The 13,972-nt window shown below is 31.9% G+C and overlaps 1 protein-coding gene across 2 annotated transcripts in view; it reads left to right on the forward strand.

The window, feature by feature from the left end:
* The window catches only part of LOC103575985 (peptidyl-prolyl cis-trans isomerase E), a 79,702-nt gene that overhangs the window by 19,864 nt on the left and 45,866 nt on the right, over nt 1–13,972 (forward strand). The gene's annotated exons all lie outside the window — the stretch shown is intronic.

Raw genomic sequence — 13,972 nt, forward strand, 5'->3', positions numbered from 1 at the left:
CCGGTCCGTCCGATTCTGTTCCAAAATCACCTCGGCACTCATTAATAATCTAGGTCCGCGACCCCTCGGCAATTTTCGTGAATTTTCCCACTCTTATTAACTTCTAATCAAAGAGGGAGGATGAGCCTCCAAAATTGGCGTTTCCGGGGACCAGTCGATAAACTAGATCACGGGGGTTAATCGATTTTTGATAATTAACCAACCGCGGGGAATTCAAGGACAATTTAAATTTAAATTATTTGAAATAGTTTAATTTTACCCCGTTACAGTTACTTTTCATGACTTTTCACCCCGAAAATGATGCTGTTGGTCCCATTTGATTATTCAAACTGCAAGTATGCGAAACTTGCAAAAAAACCCTTTGGAGCTTAAACTTCGAGGGGTGGTTTCACCCCCTAGATATGTTTTTCCGCAGGTAAAAAAAATACGTGTCCCTTAGATTTCGACGGAGAATAACATATCTCAGTTTCATCGAAATCGGAGAGGGACATTTGGGCTACCTTCTTTGTTAGTTAATTATTAATTATTAAATATAAATATTAATTAAGGATTATTTTATTACTGGTTCTGATGTCGGGAAAATAAATCTCAGGAGTAGGTCGACTCGTTCTGTACCGGACACGCGGCTGAAAAGTAATAGCTTAATCTATGTGACGCTGGTGATAAAAAAATTAATTGGTAGAGACTTAATAATATTTTATAAATTTTATTCAATCAAATTCTCAAAATATATACAGAATTTTCCCGTTTTATTATATTTATAAATTAACTCGTAAAAATGAAATATGTATCCAGCGATAAATTGATAAGTTATTAAAACGTGTAAGCTTTATTGGACGTGGGGGATAGGATAAAATTTAAAATTAATTCAAAATCATAATACGTTGAAGAGAGAGAAAATGTTTGTACAAAATTTCATTAAGACTTATGTAGATGTAAGTGGACTTATTACTGGTGGTGTCAGTCTCCGGTTCATCACAGGTTCCTTGGACTCGATGTCGATCCTCTTCAGTAAATCCTCATGGGCTCCTTAGACTCGAGGTCGATCCTCTTCAGTGAAATCCTCGCGGGCAGACGTTGTACATCAAACCACCACACTCACTTAGTAATCAAACTTGGTTTTCTTTAACCAAACGAAGGAGTCGCAAAATCTTATTTAACCCTCAACGGCCACATGGGGTGACTAGTCTTCCCAGGCTTAAAAAAAAGTGAAATTAGAGGTCTTATATCTTTCAAATAAATTAGTCAAAAAACTTTCAAAAAAAGGGAGTTACCCCGTGTGGCCGTTTTGTGGCCTGGGTGAGGTGTAGCCGTTAAGGGTTAATTTATTCGAATAATACAAATATCACTTATGATAAAATTAATAATTTAGTTTAATTTATAAAGAAAAATTTCAATTCATAAAATTATTCAGGTAACCGATTAACCGAAATAGAACTGATGACTGGACTAAATGACTAGATATTTGACTAGCTTTAGGCCAGCTCGTGTTATATGTACTGAGTTCTGGGGTAGAGTAGCGACTTCGCTAAGCGTCATCAGTCCACTATCTTACTGGTTCACTCTGGGTGGTAGCCAGGGCCAAAGTCCTCGAGCAAGTGCTTGTTGGCCCTTTTATATGTTAATTTTAGCGACGTGCAATTACCCCACTGTCGTCTGAATCCAAATAGAATTCGAACTAGGGGGCCTCTGACATGGCCCCGGGTGACTAAGGAGTGTCAATTAAGATACAATTATCATAATAGATAGCCTTAAAATCAGTTAGATTTTCGAGCTCGATTTTCAAGTCGAAAAATCAGAAACGCACGGTTACAACCTGTGAGCGGTTTTTGAATTTGTCAAGTAATTATCTCTACTTAAAATTGTAATTATTATGATAAGTAAAAATAACGTTCTAGATAGTAATAGTTGTAATAAAAAATGATTTTTCTACTAATCATCATAATTTATTTTTTTCTTATGGAATGTGATTTTTTATTTAAGATAGCAAATTTTTGATTATGGTTGCAATAACTATTTGATTATGAGCTGTAATTTTCTCCTTATAATTACCCATTTTTAAGAAAAATTCAGTTTTTTCCACATTATTAATTTTTCAAAAAAAAATCAGATGATTTTTTCCTAATTATTTATTTTTCCGAAAAAGTAGATAATTTTTTCTCTAATTGTCGAATTTTCAGAAAAATTGGATAATTTTCTTTTTCTAATTATTAATTAATTTTTAAATTAGTAATCTTTTTTTATATATTGCTTATTTTTTTAAAATTAGTATTTTCCTCAAATTAAATAAAAATTAATCAAAAAATTAGTAATATAAACGAAATCGTTGACAAAAAAATCGGTACTGCCGATCTCTGATTTAACTATAAATGACCATTAGGGCGTTCCAAAAAACCGATTATTTTTTTTTTCGAGTCTTGTGAAAATTTGTTGGTTTAAGATGTTTTAAGAAGCCGCTCTAAAAATCAGTTCGATAAAAAATCTTCAAGAGGTCGCTCACAAATTTTGACAATATCAAAAATGATTGAAATACGGATTTTTTGTTTCCTGATTTTTTCTTTCTCCTGAACCCCATAGTTTATATTTATAAAGCCATGACTATGTTGAAAATTTCAATGTGTTGTAAGGGTCTGTCCTTGCTTCCCCGTACCAGGAGGTTCGGACAGCCCTTCTGAAAATGCTCGTGTGGATGTCGAGCACCGGGTTCGTAAATGTCTGACATAGCCGAGTACGCGGCTCGATTTAGGATAGTGAAAATAGGTTGAAATAATAAAAGAATAAATAAATATAGATAGAATAAATTTATTACAATTAATTGTTTCTTTAATTAATAATAACTAGTTGAAATTTTTTAGTCTTTGGAAAATTAATTCATAAATTTAATTACTGCAGAAACCAAACAGAGTTCCACTGCGCATGCGCGACACTCTTTCGTCGGGCCTGATGATTCTCACTCGGATACTCAAACTTTATTTTATTTTATTATCTTGAATTAATAATTATAAATTAATATTTACTAAACTGAATTTAGATTTATTCGTATAGTGACGAGAAAGTACGGACGACAAATAAAAGTTTGGCATGCACAGCGATTGGATAAATCAATTAAAATATAGAAATCAATTAAATAAATATTTGAATAAATTAAATTAATAAAAGACGATAAATGACAGGAAAAATTCCCTCACGTGTTTGACAAATTTTGTTGAAATATAAATTTAACCTCTATTCCAAGGAACTTATGTCGACTTGTCCCAGGTGTCGAGCCATTCTCTTTGAGTCGCTCAGGAATTTTAAATGTTTCCGAGTAATATCTCTTGGACGTTTTCGAGCGACCCTTGAATATTAATAATACAGCTTTTCGATTTTTTTACTATCAATTTATATCATAATGAATAAATATACAACCCGAGAAATAGAAATAATCAGTTATTTACATACTTTTACAATTTTTAGGTATTTGCTTATTCAAAACTTACCCAATTTTATTGTTTAAGACTGTCTTGTATATATGATCATGTATGTCCATAACTAATGAATTATACATGGTTATAGACAGCCGTATATAGTTCATGCATGGGTATATGAACTATATATAAAACTTTTTTTTTTTAATTTTTTGCGTAAAATTAATAAATTCTGAATTTTAGGTGATTTTATGCCAATTATAATTAAGATCAACCTTTTAAAGCTCTGTAACTCGAGTATTATTGGTCGTACCCACTTGGCTCTCATAAACTTTTTTGTAGCGAATCTCATGCCCTACAAAAACTTTATGCTGCTTCATTTAAAAAAAATCTGGACGCCGGTTGGCCCTGCAGGCCAGCCCCAAAACTTCGCGCTGTTTTCGAGCACAAGGAGCTTATAAACATCCCTGTAAATATATTTTCGAGTTCTTCGACCTCGGAAATGGTATTATATGAAATTATTTTTTTATGAGCTTTTCAAGCTCTAACAAGTTACATTTTTTGCTAGAGTTTGAAAAGTTAAGAATCGGAAATCATGAATGAAGAAGCGGCTTTTAAATTTTTATTCCCGATTATGTTCTATGAAATAAATGCATTGAGGCAGAAATCAATGTCAGTGATCAAAATCAAGATTTGAATGAGTTTTGACTTAGGTCAGAACCATAATATATGAAATATCCAAGAAAAATATTAAAAACTGAGTTTTTTCAATTTCTTGCTGACAATATGATTAAATCTAAAAAAGAAGTTGAATGACATTATATGATGATCGAAAGAGACTAAAGAGAAAGAGTTGGTAAGATTTCAGACACATTTTAGCACATTATATTTTGATCTATCCGGAAAAATAACATTTTATGTTATTTTTTCAATTTTCAAGCGTCGATATCTTTTGAATTAATTAACCGATTAAGATGGTTGCTGTCGCTTTCGACGTGGCTGATAAAGTTCTACAGCTGATTAGATTTTAAAGTCGATCGTTCAACTCGTTTCTGAGAAATTAATAAAAAAATAAAAAAAAACAGTTTTTTTTTTCGTAATTAGCAAATATTTTCGAGTCTACTTGATCAAATAATTTGAAATTTTCAGGAAGTTGATGGCCAATAACCTCTTTCGATTGCCACCTCAACCATTCAAAACGGATAATTAGTTAAAAAGTTATAGACCATTCACACATATACACGCGCACACACATACATTACAGACACTCGGACATCATTCTGAAAATAGTCAGAATAGCTTCCTAGGACCCCAAAACGTCGACATCTGATGAAAACTCGATTTTCGAAAATTGGAGTGAAAACAATAACTTCCCGAAATTTTTGAAAATCATCGATTTTCTTAGCGGGAAGTTAAACAATTTTTTAGCACTAAAAAATCAAGTTGAAACCGGAAAAACAATTTTCTCACGTTATATAAATGGGAAATCGAATTGCTGAAATTTAAAGTCACAATATAAATTATTAGATGTCGCTCGATATCTTTGAAATTTCACGAAAGCGGTATTAGCTGAGCTACTTTTTAGTAAAATTTGGCAATTACTAATAATAATCATAACTTTAAAAAAGTTTAGGGTGCAAGTAACATCTGAAAGTTTCAAATGATTTTCAAATATGAATAGCTTGATTTGATGCGGAATAAATAACTCATAAGTTAACTATTCGCATCATTTATAAATATCTTATACATAAACTATTGTGTATATCATATATGCCCATGTTTGGGCATATATGGTCATATATAGGACATACAGATTTTTTATATAAAAAATTTGAGCTGACTATCACAATTGCTTATAAACAGGATGTTGTGGTGTAAAAAAAAAAATACGAAATTTTTTTGACATTACTAATAGCATATTGATGATCATATTTTGATTTTTCAAAAATGAATATATTCTTTCAATCTCAAGTAGTATATCTAAACTTCGTTGTCACTGTCGCTTGTATAACCTAGTCGTCAGAGCGTTGGTCTCTCGTACGGAAGGTCCCGGGTTCGAATCCTACTAAAGCGAGTGCGGTCATTAATAAGTCTAGCGTTTTTTCTTTGAATTAAAAATTTTCAGTTCGATTAGGATTCCAATTAATCGCATATCTGATAATCTTTGCGTAACCAAAATAATAAAAAAAAGAAATTTTTTTTTTAACTTAGTTAAAATTTTCATGCATAATCATATCAAGTCATGTATAGCCGTATCAAGCTATGTATGGTCATACATGGCCATATCTGGTCAATTTACATGCATGGCCACACACGGTCATGTATGATCATGTACGGGCATATCTAGTCATATATGGGCATGCCTGGCTAATTTCCATACACGGCCATGTATGGAGCATTCATATTCCCGTAAACATATTTACGTAAATGTGACATCAGAGTGATGTTACGCTATGTCATGATTTACGTAAAATATAAGTCATGAATGAGTCAGGTGTGACTCATTATTTCACACTTTTTTACGTAAGATTATGACGTAAAACTAATAACGTATACATGACGTAAATGTGATGTCTGTGTGACATACCATGACGTCAGTATGACATATGGGTGATGTCAAAATCATCAATCCAGATAAAATATTTGAAAAAAAAAAAAAAAAAAATTAAATACCGAATTTTTGATTTGATTATTACCGCGCGAACGCATTACGAATTCAGAAACAAAATTAGGTAACAGTAAATTATGAAAAAATCCTGGGCGTCTGCTGGGTTCGAACACGGCTCCTCTTGGTTGGCAGTCCTGAACGTTGCTCACTGGTCACATCACGAGAGTTCAAGTCTTGTGCTTAATTGATATATTTAGAGTGAAATGCCGGTAAAGACAGAGTTCATAAGTTTTCGTGATGGACTTTTACAAAATTCAAAAAAACTCCATGAACTTATAAATGATAATTATAAAAAATTTTATTAAGTTTCTTCAAATTTTTTAATTTTCTATTGTGATGTGAAATTAAAAAAATCTTATATGAAATTTTGCGAACAATTAAATAATTCCACAAAATTGTATGAAATTTAATCGATTGAAAAATTGCAAAACTAAACTTTACAATCTTAATATCACAAAAATTCAAACTGTCGTTACATTTTCTTGATCATCCTCAATACTATTTTCAGTATATTATTAAAAAATATAAAGTTAATTTTTTTATGCTGACGCTAATGTTTTAATCTAAAACGTCTGAAATATATTATCGAGTTTATCGATTACTTTGGGACATCATAGTAAAGTCATGTAAAACGTCAGATTGACATCAAATTAACATAAGATGCAATGACATTTCTATGACCTACGTATGACGTCAAAATATATATATATATATATATATAAGGTCATGCGTTCACTGGGATATGGCTATGTATAATTCATTTTTCACGGGATTTTTTCAAAATTAATTTCTATTTCTTTCCGCAAATATTGACGCAAACAGTGGCGTGATAGTAGCAAAGAAAAAATATTAAATCTGAGACAAAAACTGTTGATGACATCTAGCAGAACATTTAAATTAAATACAAGTTATAAATAATTCGTAAGTTTTGAAAATCAGTTGATATTATTTTAATTTTTAAATTTATAAATAAATGATTATAATGGCTTTTCTGATATATTATTTGACGTTGTTAATTTATTTATTATTGAATAACGTTTCGTAATAATATACTGTATAATGAGCGAATAAACTAGTTGGATCTGGTTTAGGCGAGGTGAATTAAACAATTAAAAATTACTCAGATTTTATCAATAAATAAATCATAGATTTATTTACACGTAAAAATTATGAGAACTTATATTCAAGCGAATGCGACTAGAAATTGATACGCGATAGCGAATGCAAACTCAGATATTCAATTCACGTATAAATTGACACGTGGTCAGTAGCGGTTAAGTCAACGGAAATTAATTCACAATTAATTACTAGCGAAAGAACAATTTATATATTCTCAATAAATAGCAGCCTTGATATACTGACTAAATATTGAGGATAATTCGGCGTAGCGGTTTAGTTAAATATCACAAAAGTTATTAATTACTGAAGCGGTTTCAAGCACGAGGTTGCAAGTAGCGAAGCACGTTGTAGAATGAAAAAAGATGGTAGCGTTGTTGAGTCGTCGAGGAGCTTGGTGTCGACGTGGCAGCCTTGCTGCATATAACGAATTTTCCTATTGGCTTAAAAGCGTGCCAACAGGTAGCAGTTGATAGCGAGCTCTCTCATAGGCTGACCAATATAAAACGAATTTTGTGATTGGTCAGCTTGTAGCGGGTTCTCAGGACGTCTTGACACGATCCTGAGTTAGAAATTGTATGTGCCGGGCCCAAATAGCGAGTGACCCGGCACTATTCTGACCTTCAGTCAGTAGCGAGCTCGGCAACTCCCGAACCGAGCGGAAATGCACGAAGCTTGATTCAAACTGATCAAGCTCGTGACTGAACATATGCTGATTGCGTCATCAGATTCTGTAATTTTGTCGAAGTACAATTCATTTATAACAAATGTTAATTATAATTATTATTTTTACTGTTTTTTTTTCACAATCTTCAGAATTATGCAGGGAAAGTTCTTTTCGAAAATAACGACTTGAGTCATTCTCATTAAAAATTTTTTTTAAATTTATTAATTGTTGTGTGTATAGCCTTTTTGGCCTTTTACACTTTCGCCTTTATATCGCGAACTGCTTTATTTCTCCTTTTGCCGTCATTGTGCAGATTCGGCCCTGACTTGTGCTTATACTGTACTGCATCATTACGATCGTGTTTGATGCTGTTTTACTTGAGCGATTGCCCAACCTACTCGAGAATTGATCAGCTGCCTCTGCGGCTCGTTCTTTTATAATAAATCATTACTATTTAAACTGGCAATTTTACATGTAAACGAACACACACTGCAGCCGTATTTTTAGGAATTTTCTCCTCATCTTACTTTTTTTGTTGACTTTTATTACCGCATATTTACGTAGAAATTTCTATGAAAAAAAAACGTGGGCGATTTAAACTTTTTAAAAATATAACATAAGCGTTCAAAGCGTGCAGTTTTCGATTTTCCAAATCTTTTTTTTCTACTGTCACGGTAGTGCTGCTACCAGTAGTTAATGGAGAGAAAAAAATGAAAAAATAATAATGATAGTAAAAATAAAAATGGCAGCTAAATTTTTCGTGAATTATAAGTTTTTATGTTTTTTATTGATTACAATTAAACAGAAAAGATTTAGATAGTGATTTTTGCAAGGGTTTTTGCAATTAAAAATACAAAGATGAGAAAACAAAAAATTAAGTTAATAAGTCGTGTTTTCTTAAAGTTATCGTATTTTTACGAGTTCGAACACAACAATTAATGCATTGGGAGTTTCGGACTAAATCAGTCTCATTATGAAGCAAGTAAAGTTTATATTGAAAAATGCCCCTTTTTTCACGAGTATGCCTCAATATCGAGATTATATTGATCTGGTCTCAACTTATCAAGACGAGACCAAGACGATACTATAGATTGCAATATCGAGACCAAGATCAAGACCGTCGAAAATCTTGCAATGTCTTGGCAAGAACCAATACAATGTAATAAATATATGTGAAGTAGTTTTATTAAGATTAAGTGTTTACACATGACGATAATTCGTCGATTAATTCGGGCCTATTGACTTTTCTGAGATATTTTAATTTAAAGTAGAGATAAAACTTAAACTTAATAGTATTATTTATATTTCTATAGATATAAACTGTCTGATTATGTTAATATGAAAACATTTGAATACATACTAGTAAATTCATATATATTTGAAATATGATCATACACTCAGAGAAAAAATCAGTAACTACAACTACAAAAAAATAGTAAAATAAGAAGACAAATATTTTTTCTTAGTTACTATCACAAATCAGTTTTAGTTAATGTAACAATTAAATTCAGTTGCAGTAACTATTTTGTAGTTAAGTCAACAATTTCATTGTTAATAAACTGACTAAAAATAGTTATGTTAAATTCAAAGAAGTTTTTAAAGAACTAAACCCTAATCGTTAAATCAACTGAGATTTTTAACTAAACATAACGAAATTTTTAAAGTTGCTATGACTATAAATAATAGAGCAGTCGACGCATGCGCAACCGTGGTAAAATTTGAGGAATATTTAAAATTAAATAAATGATTATTTTATTTAAATTTAAAATATATTATCAATTATTTTATAACAATTTAGTTATTTAATGCATAAAAGATTATTTCGGTAAGCTAAATGTCATTAAATCACTAGTAAAAGCTTGTTACGTATTTTGAAAGTACAGTTTCGAGTTAAATTAATCCTTCTCAAGTTACGAACTATGGTATGTCTATATATAGGTATTGTGAGATGAAACTTAGTGATCAGACTGTACGTCCCGAACCTCCTTAAACTTCAAAGTTTAACGACCTTCCTATGCTTCTTAAATAATTATTTCGCAGTCGCCCTAAGAAACATTCGAACCTAATACCTTACACACGCAAGACCGACGATGTACCGCTACGCCACGTGGCCGAGGAGCAGCCATCGACCTTACTTAACTTATACGCCAAGCCTACAAGTACTCACTTCGTTACAGCAATAAAATTAATTTAATTACGACAACCATTGTTTTCGCTCACAAATTAACCTTCAGGACTTGAAAAAATTCACATATCACACTAAAAAAAAATCGGTCTATCGGTTGATCCTGCGGTTTTGCCCCAAAATTTCCCGCTCATTTCGAGCTCCTTGAGCTTGAAAATATTGTCAGGAATACAGTTTCGAGCTCGAAAATACTTTTGTATGCCGTTGTTTTCGAAAATAACGTTTTTTACCATTCCTTTCTCCCAAGATATTTCATTGACAAATGGTTTGATTTTCATGTTTGAAGTAGCAATCGACCCGTTTTGATAAAGTTTAAAGCTGATCAGATTTTGAAATCTTTTGGTTTAGTTAGTTTAAAGATATTTGCAAAAAATCGTTTTTTACCATTTCTTTTTTCCGCGATACTTCTTAGAAAAATAACCTGATTTTGATGGTTGAGGTGACAATCGACGCCTTTTAACTGAATGCTGAAGCTGATCAGATTTTGGAATTCTTTTCTTCAGGTGTTTCAGAGATATTCGCAAAAAACTGTTTTTTATCGTTTCTTTCTTCCGCGATAACTCTTAGACAAATCACCCGATTTTGATGGTTGGGGTGGCAATCGACGCATTTTTAAAAACTCTAAAACTGATCAGATTTTGGAATTGTTTAGTTCAGTTGTTTCCAATATATTCGCAATAAACCATTTTTTACCATTTCTATTTTCCACGATAACTGTAGAACGAATTATCCGATTAAGTTGGCTAAGGGCGAAATCGACGCGTCTTATTAAGCCCGAGAGTTAATTAGATTTTGAAGTCAATCGTTCGATTCGTTTCTGAGAAATCAACAAAACACTAAAAAACAAAATTTTTTTATTTCGTGATTTACCAATATTTTCGAGTTTACTTGATCAAATGATCTGAAATTTTCAGAAAAGTTGATGGCCAACAAGCTCTTAACACACACACACACACATACACACACACGCTCGGACATCATTTTGAAAACAGTCAGAATAGCTTCCTAGGACCCCAGAACGTCAATATTTGATGAAAACTCGATTTTCGAAAATCGGGGTGAAAATAATAACTTCCCGAAATTTTTGAAAATCATCGATTTTTTTAGCGGGAAGTTAAAAATTATTTTGATTATAAAACACAAATTCATGTCACGAAACTCCGAATCGACTGACATACACTAATTTTGGTCAAATTTTTTTGTCTTATAAATTTTGGGATCAGAAACTTAGAACAATTTAGGCTTTTCAGGCTTAAAAAAATTTTAAGTTTCGGTACTGAAAAGATTTCGGTGCTCAAAAAAAAAAAAAAAAAAACAATCACTTCGATCGAAAATTTAACGATTTATACGAGTCATTCTCAGTTAAGACGTAAATTCGACGTCCACGGTGAAAAATCATCTTTTTTAAAAAAATGTATGAAAAGAAATGTAATTATCTTTCAAAACTCGTGCTCACGTAAGTGGTCACTCAAATTCATTTCTTAATTTTATTTAATTTAGTCACGATTTCATCTCAAAGTCAGAAAACATCTCTCCCCTGGCTTGTCCCCGGGCTGACTCTGTTTATGTGTTAGTAATTTAAAGTGCTTAGAAATCAAATAGATTATTTAAATTATATATTTCAACAGAATAAATTAAATAAATTCTCGTAATCAAGCGAGTAAAATTGCATAATATATTTTTTTTCTAAAGGTAGTTCACTCGTGACATTCGTAGCCAAAAGTATAGCGTAATCGTAACTACAAAAAGTTAGAGATACTCAATGCGAGAATATTTTATTTTTGTGAGAGACTGTATCCAATACATTTTAGTTTTAAATATACAGATACACACTAATACAATCACACTGATGAGTATAATAAATGTGGCAACGCTGCAAACATTTATATTGAATAGTCTATAGATTAAACGTATAGGTAGCAATCTCTATATAGTGTGAGTTTAATATACATGCAGTTTGTTATTGACAATGACAAATTTTGGATAGAATTAATGTTTGTGCATATTTTCATGATTTTTTTTTTAAACTTACAAGAAAATCGCAATTAAAAAGAAAAAAATTGTTCGATGTGTGCTACTTTCAATATCATAATTTTTTTAAATTCTTAAACTATTAGAAAAGATCGGCTGACCCATTTCAAAACACAGTAACTGACACAAAAAAAATTTTTGAAATATGTATAGAATCATGTTCACAAACATTTCATCTGATCTTTTCCTCTTGAAAAAGTCTTCAATTTGACCACAGGAACCAGCTCTTTCCCGAGTGAATGTCAAATGTTTTGGTATTCTTTTTTCTGGCTTACATTTATCGGTGTCTGGCGAGGATTGTTATTGACGTGCCTTCAGAGTTTGATTTTTGCTCTCAAGTACACTTTTGCTCACACAGCTGGCAGCACTTTTACTCTGTATTGGACTCTCGGTCGCGGGATTTTTTGCAACCGACATAATCTCTCAAATGGCTCGGAATGATTTTATAACTGTTTTAACGGAAGTTATGGCACGGAATTTACGAACTTATTAATTCAGAAGGAAGAGTATAACGAGATTTATTTATATTCAAACAACACTATATGTAAAAGATGCGAGAATAGTGAAGATTTTAAGAGATTTAACAGAGCACTTCGGACAAGCGTCCGTACACAATCAGGCGTCACGTGATTCCCCAACTCTCTTATAAATATAAATAGTAATTTATAACTAAATTTAATTTAAAGAATTATACTGCGCATGCGTCGCATTCGTGCCTCATGTTCTCAAGATCATGAACATCAAAAACTCAAATACCCGCGCTAAATTAACCTCAACTTTGTTATAATGTATTTTATTTAAACAATTTATCTGGATAATATTTAGCGAGATTTAATTTATTTTAATTAATAAATAATTTATTAATGTTGAGGAAAAATCCTGACAAACAAAATAGATCGATTAAAACAAATTTCCGGCATGCACAGAGATTTGGAATTCAAAGTAATTTACTCAGATAAAATAAATCAAATAAAAGACGATAAAAAAATTAAATTAGAAAAATTACCCACGTGTTTGACGATTTATGATGAAAGAATTTTAGATGAACTTGCGTCGACCTGTCCCAAGTGCTTTGCCATGTTGTGAATTCTCCTGGACTCGTACTAGGCTTCCAAATCTCCACGCAAATAAAACTTTAAGTGAAAATTGAGGTGTCTGCCTGACACGTAAACTCACAGAATAAATTTTAATTAAAAGTAGCAAACAGACAAAGTCAGGTTTGAGCGGCTGCTTGGTTCGGTTAGCAGGTTACGATTAATTAACTGGTGGTGTCTGGCGACACGGTGCACCTGACCTACCCTTTACCGTCACGCCGTCAAATTAAAATTAAATCGGCGCAAGAGCGGGTGCGCAAATTCAAAAGGGTGCGAAATTTAATTTTTGCTGACCTGGTAGTCGAACACCAGGTCATCCTATTACAGCTTCTTTCACAAAATAAGAATAAAAGATTTAGATTTTAGGTTTTAATTTACGTGTAAGTTTAGACCGGTTGCCGATACCGGGTAATAAAAGTCAGCTGGCACCCGTCAGGATCTGAAGGAGATGAGGGAGGTGACTGGTGGGCGAAGTGTAACGTAGCCCGATTTTGTTAATTTGAGTATTAAATAATTTTTTTGAGTAAAAATTTGTGTGTAATTTTGTTAAGTCTGATCGAGTATATAAAAAAAATTACGTTACAGACTGTTTAAAGTCATTCTATTTGTACAAACAGGAATACATTGATAAAAAAATTAACTTTTGTAGAAACAACATTTTCTTAAGAAGTAAATCAATAAAAATGATTACAATATTACTTGCATATTTCAGTTAAAGAATAATTTTCTTAACTGAAGAAAATCGAAATTCATTTGCAGCACTCCAAAAATAAAGAAGATCAGTATATTTGGAACTGAGCTCAG

This window comes from Microplitis demolitor, chromosome 10 (assembly GCF_026212275.2).
Source record: "Microplitis demolitor isolate Queensland-Clemson2020A chromosome 10, iyMicDemo2.1a, whole genome shotgun sequence".
NCBI classification, from domain to species: Eukaryota; Metazoa; Arthropoda; class Insecta; order Hymenoptera; family Braconidae; genus Microplitis; species Microplitis demolitor.